General features: G+C 35.1%; 1 long non-coding RNA gene across 2 annotated transcripts in view; it reads right to left on the bottom strand.

Annotated features, from left to right (window-relative positions):
• Positions 1–21,901, bottom strand: part of LOC137496814 (uncharacterized) — a 91,117-nt gene that overhangs the window by 68,239 nt on the left and 977 nt on the right. The window contains exons 1-3 of one of the 2 annotated variants that reach the window (XR_012387990.1): positions 19,877–20,146; positions 11,285–11,492; positions 9,823–9,903 (exon numbers count right to left, since the gene is read on the bottom strand). This is a non-coding gene — a long non-coding RNA (uncharacterized lncRNA). Of the gene's footprint in view, positions 1–9,822; positions 9,904–11,284; positions 11,493–19,876; positions 20,147–21,901 lie in introns of those variants that run through there. The other variant, XR_011017416.2, reaches the window with a different exon arrangement.

Below are 21,901 nucleotides of genomic sequence, written 5' to 3'. Positions count from 1 at the left end.
GGGCCTCGGTTGTGTCAGTTGGCGTTTATGTGTGGAGTTTGCATGTTCTCCCTTCGTTGGCATGGGTTCGCACCAGGTGCTCCGTTTTCCCCCACAGTCCAAAGACATGGTACAGGTGAATTGGGTAGGCTAAATTGTCCGTAGTGTATGAGTGTGAATAAGTGTGTATGGATGTTTTCCAGAACTGGGATGCAGCAGGAAGGGCATCTGCTGCATAAAACATATGCTGGATAAGTTGGCGGTTCATTCCACTGTGGCGACCCCAGATTAATAAAGCTGTTATTATTGTACTTGAAAAATGTTAATCCTCCAACTGCTAAACTATGGCTTGAAAAATGTATATCTACTCTGCACTTGGAATGAACCAGATATCTTTTAAAAGGAGACACTGGACAATTTCAGAAGATTTGGGCCCTATTTTCTGTCACTTCATGGTCATTTCTTTTTCCCCAGAGCAATGTATTGTAACTTAAATGTTGTTTTGATTATCACTGTATTGTATACTTACATGGTGAGGTGTTTTATTACTTATTATTATTTTTTTTGTAAGTTTATGCATATCAGAAAGGTAATCCTAGAAATTGTGATTATTGAAAGTCTATTCAATGATCAAATAAAACTTATTTGACGTAAAAAATGCATTAGTCTAACTCAGGGGTGCTCAATCCTGTTCCTGGAGATCTACCTTCCTGTACAGTTTAGCTCCTACCCTGATCAAACCCACCTGAACCAATTAATTAGGACCTGAAATTCACTTGATAATTACAGACAGGTGTGTTTGATAAGGGTTGCAACTGAAATCTGCAGGAAGGTAGATCTCCAGGAACAGGATTGGCTACCCCTGGTCTAACTGGACTCAAATAAAATCAATCAATTCCTTTGACTATTAATAAAGACTCCAAAACTGCAGCTAACATCAAAGCCAAGACACACCTCAAGCGAATCATCCTAAAATCCAGCATCTGACTTATTGCACATTGGATGAACAGAGATCCATACAGTATGAAGCAAAGAGAACACTGCCCTCTGCAGTTTCCAACCAGTAACTGTTCACGTTCCACCAAACAAACCATCTAAAAAACAGCTCTTTCATTATTTGATAAGGCATCTGAGGAGTCCAGACTCACAGCCTCACTTCAAAGACTACAAAACGACACTGGACCAACTTATCTCGTGCATTTGACGCATATTACTTCTTTTGTTCAAATAAACAAGCAGAAGGTGCATTAATGCCAAGCCTTGGGGTCAAAGCAGTGCATCACAGGTACCATATCTGCCCCTAAAGCAGACGCAGACTTCATTGTTCCAGTTCTGACAGCTGAATTTTGCTTACTCAAAACACTGCAATGTCAAAAGAAAGAAAGAGAACGAAACACACGAGAATAAAAGCAGCCAGACAGAAAAGTATTGGAAGATTGTATTAAAGAATAGAAGATCCTCAAATAAGATAAGAACAGAGTCTCAGAGCCAGAAGGACGGAGATGCAATGAATATTAAGCATCACTGAGGCTTTATGTAATGCAAGAGAGTGCCAGAGCTCCTTCTCTTCACTGCTTCACCTACAGTCTCTCTCATCGTCATCAAGTCCCCCTATTTGCTCAATTGGTGTAGGCAGAATTTGTCAATAAGCATGCCACTCTCACCAGCCGGATTGCCTCACATCGCAGGTTACCAGGGGAACAAAGATTCAGCAGTCTGTTTCTATGGCGAGCAAACACAAACCTCAAGGTTACCAACATTAAGGAGTCTTCTTCATGTGGAGAGGCTCAGAATATCTGACAGTTCAACTGAGCCTTCTATCTGGAGCCTGTCTGCTGTCTTTTTCATCCCTGTACAATCCATCCCCAGAATGACATGAGAGGTGAACAACAGTGATGGCTGAGTTCCCAGCGCTGCTCTGTGATGACAAGGCACAACAAATCCCACACCTGAAAAAAGTAGATCCGCTCCCATGAAACTATCTGCTAGGATACAAAGCTAACATTAAAAAAAATAAATAAATAAAAATCTGTATGCGGTGGATTTCACAGCTTTTCGCCTTTCCAATAAAAACGTTCTCCACTTTACCCAGGCAGAAAAGCGATTTCACAGACGCAAAGTCTTCACAGGGAACTTGATGCTCAGAGTCTGCTAACAGGCGCTGTGAGCTATTCGGAGAACGCGTCATGGCATCTAATGAAGACAAAAGCAGAGGTTTGGGGAAGGAAGATGTGGGTGAGGGTAGGTTAATGTTATATTAATAGAGACCTCCTCTGTCCTTGACAAATCATGTGGCCCCAGTGACCCCTTCGCAGACTTTAACTTCATGACAAAAAGCCTCATGTAAGTCTTTTAGGCCATTTACTTTACTCTCACGTAGTACATTTCTACAAAGCGACGCGCGCTGCTTTGTGAATCACGCTGTATAATTCACATATTTAGTTATCCAGCAGGGACTTGCCGTTTGTGCTCAGGATTCACACCGACACTAATGCTGTGTTTGTAGCGAGATCCCAAAACAGCCCAATTTTCAGGATCTTCTGCTGTCATGCCAAGTCCCTAGATAGATGGGAACCTGAGATTTTTATTCGTCTCACAGCAGGTTCAAACAGAGTTGAGAAATTTCTATAATTAGTTGACTTTATATAAGTCATGTTTCCAAACTGTAACTTTATAACAGCCAACCTGAACGGACTTTAAAGAGACAGAACAAACCAAAAATAAACACTCTGTCATTAATTATTAATTCTTATGCTGCTCAAAACCTCTAGGGCCTTGTTCTGGGATTTAAAAATAGATCTTTTGAAGATCATAAAGATGATCTTTTGTGCAGCATGATGACAAATCTTAAGAGAATATAGTTGGTAAGCAAAAAAATTACTACAGGTAGCAGAAAAGTACTACAGTTAACATTGGGATTGTGGTTAAAGTGTTTTTTGTCCCATTAAGCATTTTAATTTAAGCAAAAATACAGTAATAATTTCAATACAATTTCAACTGTTTTCTATTGTAATGATTTTTAAAATGTAATGTATTCCTATGATTCAAAGCTAGTATTCAAAAGTATCCATTAATACAGCTGTGGTAAAAATAAAAAAAAATCTATTCTGCATCAACTTTGAGATTTTCAAAATGCGTCACTATTCGATCTTGAACAGATTCTGAGATTTATTTTTAACTGCAGGCTAGTTTTTAAAAAAAGGGCTTGTCCGTTTAGCAGACTCATTCAAGCTGGCTCCTACAGTATGTCATGAGCTGAATGTAAACACATCTCACTATGAACATTTGTAATTTGCTTAAAGATGCAGTAAGTGGTCTGCCAAAAAGCCATCCGCAAGCATAATAGCTTTGAAAACACAGTCCCTTGGCCAGCAGGTGCAGGACCAAACCAAACACTTACATGATATTTCATACCAAATACTCAAAGCAGGATGGTAAACAATAAAGGAAGCACGTCACAGGTTGTGATGTGATGTGACTATAACACCAACTTCACCTCAGTAAAGCAGCCTGGCGGAATAGCGCTATTTACTTATGTCTACCTTATAAAATAGAAAATAGTCACATTAATCTTTCGCCGGAATATTTCAGTGGCTGCACAACACTTTCATGCAAATAGCCATAAAACAACAAAATCTACATCAGCTTTGCATGACTAAACCACATTTAAAACAACATTACGTGTCTAAAAGAAATACTTCAGCCATGGTGTCATCTTTCCTCCAGCGTGCAAAACTAACTCCAATATTAATTCAGGATTTTGAATGCACATGAACGTGCATGTACACGCAAATGGCAGAACAGTCTGCGTGAACAGGGATGCGCAGATGTATAAATCTACATTTGTTGACAGACAGTTTGGGCTACTTATCAGAATTATGGGAATTATCACCCTGACTAATTTTAATTGGATGAACATTTTTTAGACTTATGGCTTCCCAAAAAATAAAAATACATATAAACACATTTAGATCAATTACTTTAACCATTACTAATGAAACGTGAAGAGACTTTCAACCTACAAATAAAAAACGTTTCACCTTTAAACCTTTCCTAAATTTACATGCTTACTTTAGAGTCAAGTGGTATTTGTAAGGAAGTAGATGCAAGCAGAGTACATCAGCTTGTAAATCACACGGCAGTATCTGCTGTTAACAAGTTCAGAGTCAATTGCAAAAGCAATGCATTTATTCATTTTGCCTTTTGCAATGCATTATTCATTTTATTGTTTTCAGTTAAAAATGACAGATTAAACTCCAACAAACACAAGATGTAACCATTAAAATGTATAATGCTCAAGCACACTTACTAACAATATACAAAAGGCAAGGTAGTCATGCAAGCAGGATGTTAAAAAAAACTCACTTTTCAAATATCTATGGATGGACTGTAATGTTTGACGGAAATCTGCTAGTTGAAAATGCTCCACAAAAAATAAAAGCTGAATATGACATTTAAACAAATAATTAGAGTAAATAATCACGTATTGTTAATTTTAAGGTACATGACTTCTTTTGAAATTAGAAGTATATTTAGTGCCACATTTTTTTTTACTATTATTATCATCATCCTTTGTCACTTTTTTGTATTCGCCCAATATAACCAAACATCCGCAATCAAGTAGTGGAAAATTCTTCTCTTGTTTATCCGTTTCGCAGCTACTGTGTGCACGAGACCCCGTTTTTTTTTTTCTTTCATTTTCTAAAGCTGTCATCAAATGTATACGCACAGCTCCGAGAGAGAAACATTTAATGTTTAAATTCATTCTTTAATCAAAAAGACTTAGAACTAATTAGATCTAAATTGGCTGCAAAATATTTGCACATCATTAGAAATGGCTAATCAACTTATTTGCCTTATTGAAATCTAAACGTTTTATTATTGTAATTATTATTATTATTAGAGATATTGTGTTTTTATTCCCTTATTATTTTATTTATTTCTTATTTGCAGTATGATTTATTAATTTGATGTTACAGAGCCAATATTATACATGAAATAGGGTCATATTTTGGTTGTAAGGGTCTCCAACAACAGTCTAATATGAATGCAAGGTCAAAAAACACTTTCATTATCTTGTAATCTGCATTTATTTTTACCTAATTATCCCAGCGACTCCCATATGAATCGTTCAGGGATTCATTTGTTCCCAAACCCCTCCTTTGCGTGAAGCTAATCTGTGCTGATTGGAACAATGACAGTCTGTTGCGATTGGTCGATACTGACTGCCTTCAGCGCACGACAGAGTTAAATGCCCAGCAGCTAATCAACAATATAAAAGTAGTCACAGTCCATACACGCTTCATAGTGTAAGGCTGCCAGTGGGTGAATGTAAATACAGACAATGGACTTGAAAATACAGATGACTTATTATTTTACTGAGCAAAAACTCCAAGAACTAGTGAGATCTCCTAGATTGTCACACTCTGCTCTTTTCACACACACACACACACACACACAGCCCTCCTAGGAGGACACACACCCACGCACACACACACACACACACACACATATGTTTGTTTTTGTGAAAAGTGGGGACATTACATAGGTTTCCATTCATTTTATACTGTCCAAACTGTATATTGTATTGCCCTCACCCCACCCCACCCCTAAACCCAACCATCACAGGAGACTGTGTGCAGCTTTACTCTCTGATTAAACTCATTCAGTGTGATTTATAAGCATTTTGAGAAATGAGGACGTCACCAATGTCCTCATATTTCACCTCCTTTTTGTAATACCTGTGTCATACCCATGTCATTATACAGATTTGTGTCCTGATATGTCACAAAAACACGTACACACACACACACACACACACACACACAAACACACGCGTGCGCGCGCACGCACGCACACGCACGCACGCACGCACACGCACGCACGCACGCACGCGCACACACACACACACACAAACACAAACACACACACACACACACATTACCCTCCTCCACGGAGGTCCGTAAACAAAGCGGCACGTGTCGCGTTTTTAACGTGGCTTTACACGCGATATGAGAATATAGCAAGTTAACCTGATACAGTACACGCAGTTATAAGTAAAAATCACAACTAAATACATTTGCAAGCTAGAGTAAACCAGGCAACAACTTTAATCGAACGTACTTACACTTGAGAAATAGAGGAAGAAACTCATCCAGGTTCTGACATAGTCCATCAGTAGTATTTACTGATCCTTCCTTTAACAAACGGCCAATGAAGTATTCTTTGTAGCATGTAGTTTCCAGAAACACTCAAACTGCTCAAGGCTGGGCTATAATGCTGAGGTTTCATCTTTGGGTAGAAACTGTGTGTGTGTGTGTCTTTTTCTGTGTTAGACACCTAATGACTCATTATCAAGACGACTCGTTTGAAGCACTACGAGTCGACTCCTTTAGATGAATCAACAGTTTTAAACACTGAACTCTTACAGATTTAAGCCTTAGCTGGATATTTCACTTCACTTAGAGCTGTGTTACACACTACATGAATGTGCATTTTCAAAGACCCATAATATGGGCTCTTTAATGTATTTTTATACATCCAAAATGCTTTGGCAATACTGTACAAAATAATAAAGCATGCTACAGTAATAAAGCAATCTTAAAGAAAAAACACATTTTTTGAGATGTTGACATTCATATATATGCCCCACGTTGCTAAAAAACATTTTTTGGACACATGCATTTCAATTAAAAGTGAAAATTGGTTGTTTTTGCATTATTTTGAGCAAATTCATTCTTTTGGTTTGACCATCGTGTAGGATTTTCGCCACATTTTGTGACAGAACGGCTATTTGATGCTATTCTCTGCATTTACCGAGAAATGCAGAAATGCTATTTTTTTCTCCCATATGGTGTGCAGTATCAAAAATTCCATTAAAACTACACTCTTCCAGCAGTGCCTTGCATCAAATGTCTTGTTTGTCATGAGGGGCATGCATAACATGTTCTTGAATGAAAGTGTAAGTGCAGTTAAAGTCAACAAATTAAGAATTAAACAACCGAAATTACATGAAACTCTGGGGGAAATGTGGATAGCATGGTGACTCGATTTATTGTTAGATGCAGAAAATAGCATCAAATAGCTGTGTGTGTAATCAAATTATGTGCCATAACATGTGAAACAGGACCATAAAAGGAACATTCAAAAAGCAACCAATGAAAACCCCTTTATCATATTATTGTCTTATTCAGATTAAGGCAAATAATTTGTTTACTAATGTCCACAGCTTTGTCCTAAATGGCACATTATTCACTATGCACTCATGCACTATGTACTTATGCACTCACACACTCAACAGCCAAGTACATGTATGTAGTGCTGTCCCAATTGGAGCACTAATGTTTTTTTTACTAAGTGTAAATTCAACTCATTCCCCTGATGACATTTGACGGTTGCCAGATCAGTGAAATAACTGTCCAAACTATACCTGCCATCAACTGCATTCACCATCGGGTATAATCACTCTCGTAGGAGAAATTTGCTTTCACCATTCAAAATAAATAAAGTTATCCAATATGTGCGCCAGATAGCTCCGTCTATTCCGCTATGTAAGCAAACCTGCGGTCGTTGAGTGCGTAAAGTGTCCATCATTACACACTTCATTTTACCAGCTGAGTGCATCATCCGGATAATTAAAGTGCACTTAATATTTTTGGAGTTTTCAGTGTGAACGCATTACTTACACTATTTATACTACAAAATGGTGTAGAATAGTGCATAAGTATGCGATTTGAGACACAGCTCATGTAAATGTAGCCACTGTCTATTTCCCCAGCATCTGTGTTTGTTTTGCCGCTGTGAAAATCAACGTGTGCACATAATAAAACTCTCCTTTTCATGCAAACCCTTCCCTCTTTTGCCACTCGACACTCCCACCTAAACAAAGCTGAACTCCCCCACTTTTCTGACTTTTTTTAAACTAGAAGTGTGAAAACACTCTGCTGAGATGGGGGCATTGCCTGGCACATAACTTGAATGAGAGATAACATTAGAGAAAAGCATATTTTACCTGTTAGTGGGTGCACATGGCATTAAAATAATAAAAATAGTGGATTTAAAAAGAAATGGTGTAAAACAGCTTCTTAATACATTAAAAATATTGTTAAAAATCGAATTATCTTTTGTTTGTCGCATACAGTTAACTATTTATGTGATGTGGGTAAAAAGTGTATTTCAATCAGGCTACTACGGCATGTATATTTCAAACTTGTGGAAAGCACTGTACAGTATAGGGGAAGATAAAACTTATTCCATTAGGATTCATATTACAGTTCAGTCAAGATCAATCAAAACTAGTCAAATCTGAAATACACCTTTACGTCAATCATTTAATTTACCACTCGAAAAACTAACACAACCACTTCAGCTTTATGTAAATCTAACACTGTGCCTCGAATACACTCGACGCTCATTATGCAAAATGACATTTACTCTCAAAAATCACGTCCTTAACCTTCACCCTCACTTACAATTTTACTCAATCTCACTTGCACGATCTAATTACTGTAGTACCTAACCGTGTGTAATGAAGAGCCCAGGCCAATAAGCTTCATTGATAACTTGCGACTGGTATCACAACTGTGACACAAAGTGATGAAAATGTCACAGTTTGGCTGATGTGTTAGAGTTTTCTGACAGTGCCACATCAGTCTAACTCATCTCAGCTGGGTTGCTCAAAAACATAATCTTGTTTCCTCGCATTAGTCCAGGCGTAAAATAGGCCGCTGTGATAAAAATTAAGCTGTTGACATAACTGCTCACCTCCCTTATCCAACTCTCTGACTACCGGGAATACAGCAGCAAATACAGACAGACATATAGCAGATGGATTGTCTAAACATCACAGCAAAACTGTCAGTGCGTGCTACAGTAATAAGCTTCCCTCATGACATTATCAGTTAAAAAGTGAAGTCACGTTGCGGAGTTGGTAATGCACTTTCAAGAAGACATGCAAGAACCAAAATTCAGCATTTATGCCTCACAATGAACTTTAAAAATTTACAAAGAATTCTAAATGAATATATATATATATATATATATATATATATATATATATATATATATATATATATATATATATATATATATATATATATATATATATATATATAAATATGCTTAAAGGATGTGTTTTCCTTTAAACATTTAACAGATAAAACATAACAAATAATTTATTACATTAAATTAACAATATAATTATATGAAATTCCATATTATTCGTGTTATTATTATTTAATGTAAAGTTTTAATAATGGCAAAAAAGATGTCCAAAATCCCCCTCCACCAAGTAAGTAAAATATTGGTGCATAAAGACTTTAAATACATTTTAAAGACTAATCCACATTCTCTGCCAACACAAACATTTATGGCCAAGAATTTACCCTAAAACACTAAACATTACATGTAGGCATGAGACGATAACCGTTTTCAAGGTATACTGCGGCATATTCTGCTATACCATTTCTAAGGTAAAAATTTTTATTTACGTTTTTTTTTTTTTTTTTTTAGGACAATAGAAATCAACAGCAGATAAGATCTCCAAAAATGCAGTTTTAAATTGTAAAGAAGACTTTGCTTTTAAAACTAATGAAGACAGCAGAAGTCAATGATTCGTTTGAATTATTCAGCATGACATGTTTACTGTTACAAAATATTTTAAATTTCTCAAAATAAAATATATTTCTATGTTCAAAGGGGAAAAAAATGTTTTTTTTTCCCAGACATTTAAAAAGAATACATTTTAGAGCAGCAATTACAATACTGTGAAACCGTGCTATTTTTATCCAGGCTTTTCATACCATCAGAATCTTATACCGGCCCATGCCTATTTATATGACTTACCAGAAATGATCAGTCATCAGTTCACCAAGGTGTCAGCAATGAAGGTTGAGCATGTGTTTCAAACAGCTACAATGAAAATGGCTGAAAAAAGATAATAAAAATTATCCAAAATCATTAATGATAAAAAGACGAGGTATGGCTCATTTTCTAACTAATTATTTCACACATTCTCTGTTTATTTTACAATTTTTTAACTGTAGTTTTAAACAATGTAATCATTCAAAAACATACATTGTTGCTGCTCTCTTTGTTGTTGGAATGCCTTTTCTTTCAAAACATATGCATGATTTAAAAACAGATAATTTCATATATGATTAAGTTTAAATGCTGTTGTAAAACACATCTGGTTATTTTTTTGAAGTATTTTTTCTCCCAATTCTTAGTACTGGCAAAGCGAGGTAAATTTGTTTATATAGCACATTTCATACACAATGGTAATTCAAAGTGCTTTACATGAACAGGAATAAAAGAGACAAGTAAAGAAAATAACAAAGAATAAAAATGATTAAAAACAGATAAAATGTGTTAAATAGGTTATAAAAGAATGAAAAAGAAAAGAAAGACAAAATAGTGTGATCTGTCGGACGTAGCAGTGCTCATTCAGTAAAGGTTCAGCTAAACAGATGTGTTTTAAGTTTTGATTTGAATGTGCTTAATGTTGGAGCACATCTGGGTAAGTATTCAGTAAGTATTGGGGTAGGTTCATTTTATATTCACATATTTGGACATCCTCTTTAATACTATAACTTTAGAAAAGTATTATTTCCAAATTCTAAAAAGGCAAATCCTATTAGGAGCCAATGCCTATCAATGTACAACATTACGGTCAATTAAGTAGTGCTAATGTTGTTTTTTAAGTCATACTGATGCTATTTCAGACCAAATATTCAAAGTAGTATGGTAAACATAGGGAAGTTGACACTCTTCAAAAATGAACAAATGTGCAAACATAAAATCAACTTTACCTACATTTTAGTGCCCTTTTTGGTCCTTCTAATCCTAAATGTTTTATTCATATTCTTAAATCATGTAGCAGCTTCAAAAAGAAAAAAATAGAAGTAAAAACAAATGTAAAATATTCCAGTAACACTGTAAATAAATAATTAACATTTAAGACTATTTCCCCTCAAAAAGCATACAATAGTTGATGCACAATGTAAAATTATATATATATAAATAAAATCAACCAACTAAGTACTGTATATCATTTAGAACTAAATGAGAAAGTTTATGTTTGTAGTTTTGACAACAGTTTGATAAACCACCTGTCAGGTCTCTGATCGACTAATTTGCCAAGTAAGTGGCCTACAAAATCCGATGTTTTAGGATGGTTGAGTTGAAAACATTTACTCAACTCGTTCAAGACGAGTGACTAAAACGAGCCCAGAGAACAAGTGGAAAGTTAAGTGTGAAAGGATGGGAGTTCTCTTTCTATATCAATTTATATGTAAATCACACCAACCATATGCCTGTCCTCATTTACAGTTCTCCAGGATTCATCCATGCAGGAGGGCCACAGAATCAGGAGAGGATCCATCATCATCACCAGCTGCAGTGTCGATAACGCGTGTTTGGCAGGCTGGCAACGAAGACATCTGGGATGCCCTTACACCGCCCTCGTGTGGCCTGAAGGGTAATCAGCAGGGGTGTTTGGGTTCATGATCCCTGACCTGTGAAGGTGACACCATGTGGAACCGCAGAAAATTAGAAAATGTATTGGAACCGAAAAATATTTTGTTGCTCAAATGAATATGTTTGCTGATATAAAAAGAACGTTAAATTGGAATGTTTATGTTTTAACTTTAATAAGTTCATCATAAAATTTAAAAAATTATAATGCAATATTAATTAATATATTTTAAAGTAACATTCTTTATTTTAAAATATTAGCAAATAAATTAGGAAATTACCCATGGTAAATTTGGTATATTCAACTTCGGCCCACAGCTCTCAATCAGGTTTGGTTTTTTAACCTTTATGAGAAAAAGTTTGAGAACTGTTCTAAATAATGAAAATAAAGCCATGAATGGCATCAGTCATCAACAAACTACTCTATTTGTGTGCTAAAGCAATATACACAAATATTTTTGGTCAAATTACAGATTTTTTCATGCTGAATTTACCATTTAGCAAGAAAGTTTTTTTATTCTAACCTCATCTGAGTTCTATAATTATTTAATAAAGTATCAAATGAAATAACAATATCTGTTTATTATTGGTTGTGTGCACTCCCTTTGCGAACTCAAACAAAATAAATGATGCGGAAAATTAGAGCACAAAAACATCACAGCGGTTTACAATTACACGAGGTGACCTGAATAAAGCTGCAGAAGTACAAATGTGATTATAAGCAAATGGAACAGATAGGAAAGAAAATGGTGTGATTTACAATAGCCCTTTTACGTGCTGATAGATTTCCTGCAAAGCTGTTAGACCTCAATAATCATTGCATAATGCTTTTGTGCTGATTGACTCGCATTCTGCCACATTAATCGGGAATGCTAACAAAAAAATAGTTTCAAGATAAATATTTAGTGAAGTAAATAAAAATGTGAAGCTGAAAAAGGGGTAACATGAAGAAGAAAGAAGGAGTGACTTGAATCAGAGTATCAGCCACAAGAAAGGAGGATGTACTTCACACTATACCACTTGGCAGTTCCCTCATTTAATCCTTACTTTAAGCCCTGGTAAAAATAGAGCATTGAATACAAACCTAGTTCAGTTGGACAGATTAGTAGAGGATTATTTATCCATTTAGTCAGATTTATGGTTATAAGAACCCCAATGGTGATCTCTGTTCATTTGGTGAAAGATGATGATGATTAAGCTCTACACATGATGAATTATAAGACCACAACTTCTAATATGTTTTGAGGCGCAGTTGCATTTCTGTAAATAGTGTAGTTATATAAAGTCACAATCAAACCAAGCAACTTTCTATTGGCCAATATTGAAAGTTATAGCTTCATTCGTTTGCGAAATCTATTGTAATATTTTGCTCTCACAAATCTAATTTAAGCAAAATTAAATGTATGCCCTAAACATCACCTTTAAATATAATTGTTGCCACTGGGAGAAGAATGTATGATATTTACAAATCAGATTGTATGGATTCAATCCCAAATGTGGCAAAACTTGAAATAGTAACATGAGATTGCACTGATAATGTACAATTCTGATTAATAAACTGTGTGCAAATTGTTTCAGTTTAGTATAATGTAAACCACTGGGTTAAATCCAGCAACTGGGATAAATTGTCGTATTTACATATTAACACGGTGGCTCAGTGGTTAGCATTGTCGTCTCACAGCAAAGTCGCTGGTTTAAGTTCCGGTTGGGTCAAATGGCATTTCTGTGTGAAGTTTGCATGTTCTCCCAGTTTTGGTGTGGGTTTTCTGTGGGTGCTCCGGTTTCCCCCACAGTCCTCAGACATGCACTATAAGTGAATTGAATAAACTAAATTAGCTGTAGAGTATGTGTGTGAATGAGTGCGTATGGATGTTTCTCAGTACTGAGTTGCAGCTGAAAGGCCATCTGCTGTGTAAAAACATATGCTGAATAAGTTAGCAGTTGTGGCGACCCCAATGAATAAAGGGACTAAGCTAAAGGGAAATTATTAAATGAATGAATAAATATTATTTTCTTACAGTATAGAAATTTGCAAAAATTATTAATATTTTCAAATTGCTAATACGATTGTGTTGGTGCATACTGTAACTATTTCTAAGAAAAATTGTCAAACTGCAGTTTTAGGACAATGTACTGTACCTTTTTATAAGGTTTGGCACTATTGGCTAATTTGTATGAATTCATCTGACTTGTGGAAAGGAAAAAGGAAGCATGGGCCTGTTTCTCACCCAATCCATGAATAACTGTCAGTGGGGTGTATCAAACACTATACAAATAAAATAAAACAGAATGTTCACAAATTATGAGATTGTGTTGCTGAATTACTCAAATTTAAATACAAAATATTCATTTATTTATTCTCCTTCAGATTATTGCCTTATTTATCAGAGGTCGCCACAGCGGAATGAAACGCCAACTATTCTGGCATATGTGTTACACAGTGAATGCCCTTCCAGCCACAACCCAGTAGTGGGAACTGTACAAAATAAGTTTAAGAAAAAGATGAAACCCCACCCCTTTTAGTTTCAGTCCGCCACCCTCAGGGCTTCCGGTGAATTGTCATACAAAATACAAAATGCGTTTGAGATCTGATTTTTTTAAAACAACAGCGATCATCACTGCCTGGCTGAGATATGTTATAAAGTGGGTATCCGACTAAACAAGAAACACTGCATTAAATTCTTTTTTCCACACCATGTCTTAAAATATGGAAATTAATTTTACCCCAATATTTTCACCAGATATTTTGTGCTAGCCTGCTGCTAATGATGGCACCTGCATTTAAATTGTATTTTGTTTCTTTTTACGCTTTAACAGCCACCTGCATGCTTTTGTCTATTAACTGATTAAATTTGAATAACATTACAGCATCAATGCGGGCGACGCGGTAGCGCAGTGGGTAGCACGATCACCTCAGCTGGGTCAGTAGGAATTTCTTTGTGGAGTTTGCATGTTTGCTCCGGTTTCCCCTACAAGTGCAAAGACATGTGGTACAGTATATAGAAGGTGAATTGAGTAAGCTAAAAAAAAAAAACTGTCCGTGGTGTATGTGTGTGTATGGATGCTTCCCAGTGATGGGTTGTAGCTGGATGGGCACCTGCTGTGTAAAACATATGCTGGATAAGTTGGCGGTTCATTCCGCTGTGACGACCCCAGGTAATATAAGGATTAAGCCAAAAAGAAAATAAATGAATGAACAACATCAGTGCTGTAAAAGAAACATTATGATATTAAAAATAGTCACATAAAGCTTTCACCGGAAGTTCATCCTTGGCTGAACACTAGCTGTGCATAAAGCCCATAAAAATATTATTAGTTCATAATTTCATGCTTTTTTTTTAGGAAACGCCCGACTCTATATCTCCAGCTAAACATAGTGTTCACACATATTATGCCAGTAACATAGAATAGCTACAGTACGCAGTGAGACTGTGCTGGAAAATAAGTCAGAATTTTATTGTTGTTAATAAAAGGATTTTATTTTTAATCTGTGGTGAAAACAAAAAGACTGAATTGTCAGATGTAAACAGAATTCAGAGGAGGGAAAAAAGTGAAAATGATGTTATTTAATCTTAGAATCTTTAATCTTAGAAGTCATAATAATGAGTACAATAATATTAATATTAATAATAATATTTTTTTGTTTGTTTTGTTACATTTTGCCTTTGGTAGAAACAAACTTTCATACACATTTCTGAAAGCTCAACATTTCCTGCAAAAATTTGGATCAATAATATGCTTTACCTGAGTTTTTGGGTCGTGAGGTTGCTGGGGGGCGTCTGAGTTGTTTGTGTTTTATCTTTTTTTCTCAGGGTCAGTATCATAAATCTCTCTGTTGCCAAAACTGCATTGACTGCAAATAGGAATGATGGGATGAGAATTCAAAAATGAATTATTACTAAAACTGGACAGAGCTTATCAGCAATCGTTCTTGTCATGTCAGGGTCATATCTGAAAGGAATAACAGACTGAGAGCACTAAAACTTTGCTTGGGTTTTATTTAGTAAGGAAAAGTTGCTCATGCTTGTTTTATTCATTGATTGACAGATTGCAATTGTTGATTGATAGATAGCCTAATTTCAATTGAATATTAATGAGAATATGTTTTCCCATGCAAAGTTAATGAAGTTTTTTATAATGTCTATAGCTGCACATTAACAATCAGTTGCCAGGTCTTAAATATATTTTTAATACTGTAGAGGTTCATTCATTCATTTTACTTCAGCTTAGTCTCTATTTCAAAGGTCGCTACAGCAGAATGAGCCGCCTAATATTCCAGCATATGTTTTACGCAGCGGATGACCTTCCAGTCGCAACCCAGTATAGAAACCCAACACAGTGAGAGAACATGCAAACTCCACACAGAAATTCTAACTGGCCCAGCCGGGACTCGAACCAGTGACCTTCTTGCTGAGAGGCAACAGTGTTAAACAAAAGATCAGATGATTAGGTTATATTCATTTTAGATAAAAGGAAAGTAATATTTAAAACAACTTTTTATAACATTTATTCATTCGTTTTCCTTCGGCTTTGTCCCTTATTTATCAGGGATTGCCACAGCGGAATGAACCACCAACTATTCTGGCATAATGTTTTATGCAGTGGATGCCCTTACAGCCAAATTGCGCTACTGGGAAATACCCATACACTTTTGCATTTATGCACGCACTCATACACTATGAACAATTCAGTTTATTCATTTTACATATAGCACGTCTTTGAAGAAACCAGATTACCCAAAGGAAACCCACGCCAACACAGGCAGAGAACATGCAAACTCCACACAGAAATGCCAACTGGCCCTGCCAGTTTTCAAACCAGCGACCTTCTTGCTGTGAGGCGACAGTGAGCCACCGTAACGCCCTTTTTGGTAACATAAAATGCCAAATTTCAATAAATGTATACAAAAGAAACAACTTATTCTGACCTCTAATGAAAGTTATTTAGATTATGTATTCATACAAACTTACATATAATTTTATATTTTTGTGCTTTATTATTATTATTTATGTTACATATTTTATTTTTTGACAAGAGTGTAAAATCTAGGTTTGGCTGAGGGAATCAAGTAATTAAAAAAATGAAAATTACTAATATTATCTTATAATTGTAATTCATACTTATCTTTATACTGTGTGTCATCAAATTATTCTTTTTTGTAAACTATTATTGAACTCATATTTTTAAATGATTTATTTAAATTTTAATTGTTTAATGAATTACTATTTATTTTACGTCAATCCTGATAACAATGTAAGACAGAAATTTTCTGTTGCTTAAAAAAAGTAATCAAACGACAATTCTAGTACACAAAACTAAACTTAAAGCTTTAGCTTGTATTGCTTTGATGCTTGATAACCTGTCTTTAACTTTGACGGAAACCTAAAAATGTACGTCTACAAATGACAAAGTTGTTTCACTTCTTTCAGTGTACTATTATAAGCAATAAAGCCTCTTTTACACTTATTATATTATCAGTTTATCCAACAACCAAAAAATATTTCTGCTGCATGTTCAAACTACTTATTTAAAATGAGTTAATTGTTTTCTGTTCAATCAAAATTTTAATTTGTAAAAAAAAAAAAATGGTAAAAACCGATGTTATCTTGAATTTGCACTGAGATGAGATTTAGGGCTCTATTTTGACAGTCCATGCGCAGAGCGCAAAACGCAGGGCACAAACGCTTTCAAGGCGTGTCAGAACGCATTTTTGCTAATTTAAGGATGGGAAAATCCGCTTTGCGCCGTGGCGCATGGTCTAAAAGGGTTGAGTTTATTTTCTTAATGAGTTATAGGTGTGTTTTGAGAATAAACCAATTAGAGTCTCATCTCCCATTCCCTTTAAGAGCCAGCTGCGTCACGCCATAAGCGCATTCGCTATTTACAGGACATAAAGTAAGCCTAAGTGGAAAAACTGAGCAATTCACTAGCAAACAGTTAACAGTTGACAGTTTTTTTTTAACAGAAAACTGTTGAACAGAGCATCTACTGCGTGAGAATGAGAGATAATGGATGTACTTTAACTTTCGCTCTTGGATAGGGAAACCTTTACACATAGACATCAATTAGTCTATAAATAAATAATTGCATTTGTTAAGCTCAAATATTAGTTTCAAAACTATTTCTAAATTCAGTTCAAATTTCCAGCAAACGAATAAATGAACAATAAAAACGAAGTATGCTCAAAAACCTGGGTTATATCCTAAAACACATGCTGTGCCCCATATGGTCTAAAACCTGACAGGTGGGCAAATCTAAGCTTGTTTTTAATAAATAAATATAAATATGGATATAATAAATAATACTGCTAATAATAATACCATTATACAAAAGCAAATTGTTATGAATAAACTGAAAAAGCCTCCCGAGATGAAGAAGACATAAAAGCAGTGATTTTTCATATTTATGTAGGCTAGAAAATAATATGTTTTGTAATATTTTAATCCTTTATATTTATATCCTATTTCTATTCTTATTATATTCTATATATATCCTTAATATTTACATTTTTTCATATGTAAAGATATTTGCCTATTGCTCTCTTGTGCATATTAAGCAGTGCGTAAGGGAGGCGCAACTCGCGCCGGAGTTTAGACCGGGTTTGTTTTGGTCTAATAAAAAATCTATTTAGTTTCTCAAAATAGCAACGCGCCAGCAGTGCGCCTCAGAACGCCTTCCTTTTTGAGACTAGAACGCCTATGGGGCACAAATGAGCGCTAATGCATTTGCTATTTAAACAGCGTAGCGCAACGCCTCAAAACGACTCTTGCGCCAAGCTGAAACTACCAAAAGACTATTGCGCTGCGCCTTGCGCCACACTGCGCCGGGTGTATGATAGGGCCCAAAGAGTTTGTGTGAAACCCAGTGTAGGGATGGTACTGTATACAGTTTTAACCAAAGAATGACCAGTCTGTCCAATGACGAGAAGCCAGAATCAGAGATTTAAATAAATAAATGAAGTTTACTGAAGATACTTTGCAGTTTCATCAGCAGAAGCCAGCTTCAACACTCCAATGAGTTCCTAGGCCGCTCTGCTTACAATCACCAATCAATAACAATTATACTCATACATAACGTCATTAACTGTGTCATACATATAGGTGTTCTAAACTGACTGGTTAAAACACAGATAAACTAGGAAAATTTCCATGTGGAGTTTGTGCGTACAATTCTGAACAATATAATCGTCAGACAACCACTACACTGTTTAGAGCTGACTCCAGACGGATCCAAAATCCAATAGAACACACACACTTAAAGTATAATCTGTTTCTTATTCAAGGCTGAGTGTACTCTCAGCCGTCTTCATCAAAACTGGTTAAAAACCGGTATAACCTACTTTCAGGCAGTCATAATATCCTTACTAAACAAAGAATCACTTTAAAAGAATTAACCGTAAAAAACAGCAAAATCACTTTAGACATTTAAGATAGTATTAACAATAAATAACAATAGAAAGAGTTGCTTCCAGTCCTCAGCCCTCAGTTCCACTAAAGGTCTCCGTGACCTCTGAACAAGTTTGTTGGCTCCTGAAAAAGTTATACAGACAGAAAAAAGCACTAAATATTCTTACATAAAGCAGTGTGTTTAACTTATTCATTAGTTAAAATCATTTTAAAGTTAAATACTCATTCAAATAATTATATTTAAGAAAAAAAATTAGAAACAAGATGAGGAAAGGATAAACGTTGATTCATAATGAGATGGATTGAAAGGCAGAAATCCGAATCCTTCCCCAGCTTTTTTGTTTTTACAAAATGAATGTCCATGATGTTTAAGGTAAGGGAAGGGAAAGTAAAACTTTATTGTCCCGGTTAGGAAAATTTGTCTTAGGTTCTTGCCCTCAGCTGCAGTTGTCACATACATAGAAAAACAATACAGACATACAAAAACAGATGTGTACTGTATATAAATAAATCTACGCACCTTCCTAGCAGTCACTGTGTGTTTTTTACACCTTTCAAAATTGTTCTATTGTTTAGCCTAGAAGAAGACGGTAATCACAACAATATATACTTTCACAGATTTTTTTTTAATAAAAAGTATAGAGTGTAATAAAAATACTTTTATGCTGCAAAAATATTTTTTCTTGTGTTTCCCCTCCAAATTTCACTGAACTTTTTCCGTAATTGGTAGGCAGACTTCTGCCGACACTATGGTAAAAATCTCTTAGAAGCATGCTATGGTTATCCCCAAATACCGCAAATACCTAAAAACTCTGTTACATTTTACCCCGCGTTATTTTGTGCCCCATGCACCCCTAATGTCACTGGATAAAAAGAGTTTTTATATCTATTTAATTTACAGCAAGGAACATTAAACCTTTCCCCGAAGGTAACAACTCGTGCTCATTAATCAAAACATACGATAAAGGTATAGTTATAAATGTACTCCCTATTTACTCACCAATTTACTATTTACTCACCACTCACAAAGTGATTCCAAACCTTTCTGAGTTTCTTTTTTCGGTTAACCACAAAAGAAGATCTTCTGAAGAAAACTAGTAATCGGTAACCTTCAACATCCATATTGAAAACAAATACTAGAAATCACTGGTAACAAGTTTCCAACATTTTTCAAAATATCTTCATACAGGTTTGGAACAAGTTAGGGTGAGTAAATGATGAACAAATTTTCAGTTTCAAGTGAACTATCCCTTTAATTGCCAGCAGCAGCTACTGCCATCCAGATGTCCAGACTTTTTAACCAGGCTAGACTTTTTAACCAGGCAAGTTGTCAAAAGACTCTACTAATGGTCAAATGATAGTGTGACAAGAACAAGAAGTAAAAGTGCAGCTACTCTGCGTGTATTAGACATTGAACTGACAGTTGCATAATGCACTTCATGGCACTGAGAAAAAGAGTATTTGAAAGTGCATATACATGATTCCCTGAGGATTAACTCAATATACAGTACAGTATGATCTGAGTCTGAGCAGAGATTTAAGTGTAAGTTTCTGAGCTGTACAGATGGTCTAATGGGTCCCAAATCTAGTCTTATTTTCACCAGGGAAATATGTTGTGCAGATGGAGATAATGTACAGTACAGTGTGTGTGTGTGTATGATAAACTGGCATTGCCCACTGGATAAATTGCTTTGGGTGCACTTCTTCGTAATGATGGATTTCCATATGCAATTACATGCTGGATCTAGTGAAACTCATTAAAGCTTCATTAAAAACCGTGCTCGCATGAGACTACATGTACAGTATAGACATAACAGAATACATTCATTGAACGACTGAACAATTATATTAAGCTTACAGTTACATTAAGTCATTTAGCAGACACTAAATGAAAAAAGTGAGTATTTATACTGTATTTTATAAAGAGAGATATAGAATAAAAACAATACACAAAAAGTTCTATAATTACACAAATGTTTACAAGTACTACATGTATATTACTACTTAATATTGTTGTGCTGTTGTTGTTATTATGAAAAAGTACAGTTGTTTATAAAGATTAACATTATTGTTATTAACATTATTAGTATTATTACTTTATTTTATTTGACTTTGTACTATAACAAATAGGTATACTTATTTGAAATAAAAAACAAGACAATTGTTATTTATATAAATTATTTTGTTAATATTACGGCTCTATATTAACAGCTTATTATTTTTCAAGTTATTTTGATTTTTGATGTTTTAAAGTTCTAAACTATTCAAAAATATTAAATGTTATTATCAGTCACTAAACAACAATAATAATAATATAATAATAACAACAATAACAACAACACTAGACTAATCATATTTTGGTCGTTTTATACTAATACATTTATTAATACCAACATTAACTATTACTATTATTATTATGTTAATAAATGTAACTATTTATATATTCATTCATTCATTTTCTTTTTCGGCTTAGTCCTTTTGTTAATCAGGGGTCGCCACAGCGGAATAAACAACCAACTTATCCAGCATATGTTTTACACAGCGGATGCCCTTCCAGCTGCAACCCAGTACTGGGAAACATCCAAACACACTCATTCACACACACACACACACACACACACTACGGACAATTTAGCTTACCCAGTTTACCTATAGTGCATGTCTTTGGACTGTGGGGGAAAACGGAGCACCCGAAGGAAACCTACGTCAACACGGGAGGAACATGCAAACTCCACACAGAAATGCAGACTGACCCAGCCGAGGCTCAAACCAGCAACCTTCTTGCTGTGAGGCAACAGTGCTACCCACTGCACCAACGCACAGCCTTAAGTGTAACTAATAATAATAATTTATAATAATAATAACAACAATAATAATAAAAATAATAATTATAATATGCTACATAGTTATTGTAGGAATAATCATCACTTACAAACATTTAAATATAATACAATATCCAAATGTATTATTTTGTATGTATTCATTAACTTTATAAAGCATAGCCATTGTTTTGTGCACCACACTTGATCCATCCCAGTGGATTA

Source organism: Danio rerio, chromosome 12 (genome assembly GCF_049306965.1).
Source record: "Danio rerio strain Tuebingen ecotype United States chromosome 12, GRCz12tu, whole genome shotgun sequence".
Classification (NCBI taxonomy): domain Eukaryota; kingdom Metazoa; phylum Chordata; class Actinopteri; order Cypriniformes; family Danionidae; genus Danio; species Danio rerio.
This window is presented reverse-complemented; position numbering and strand designations above follow the sequence as displayed.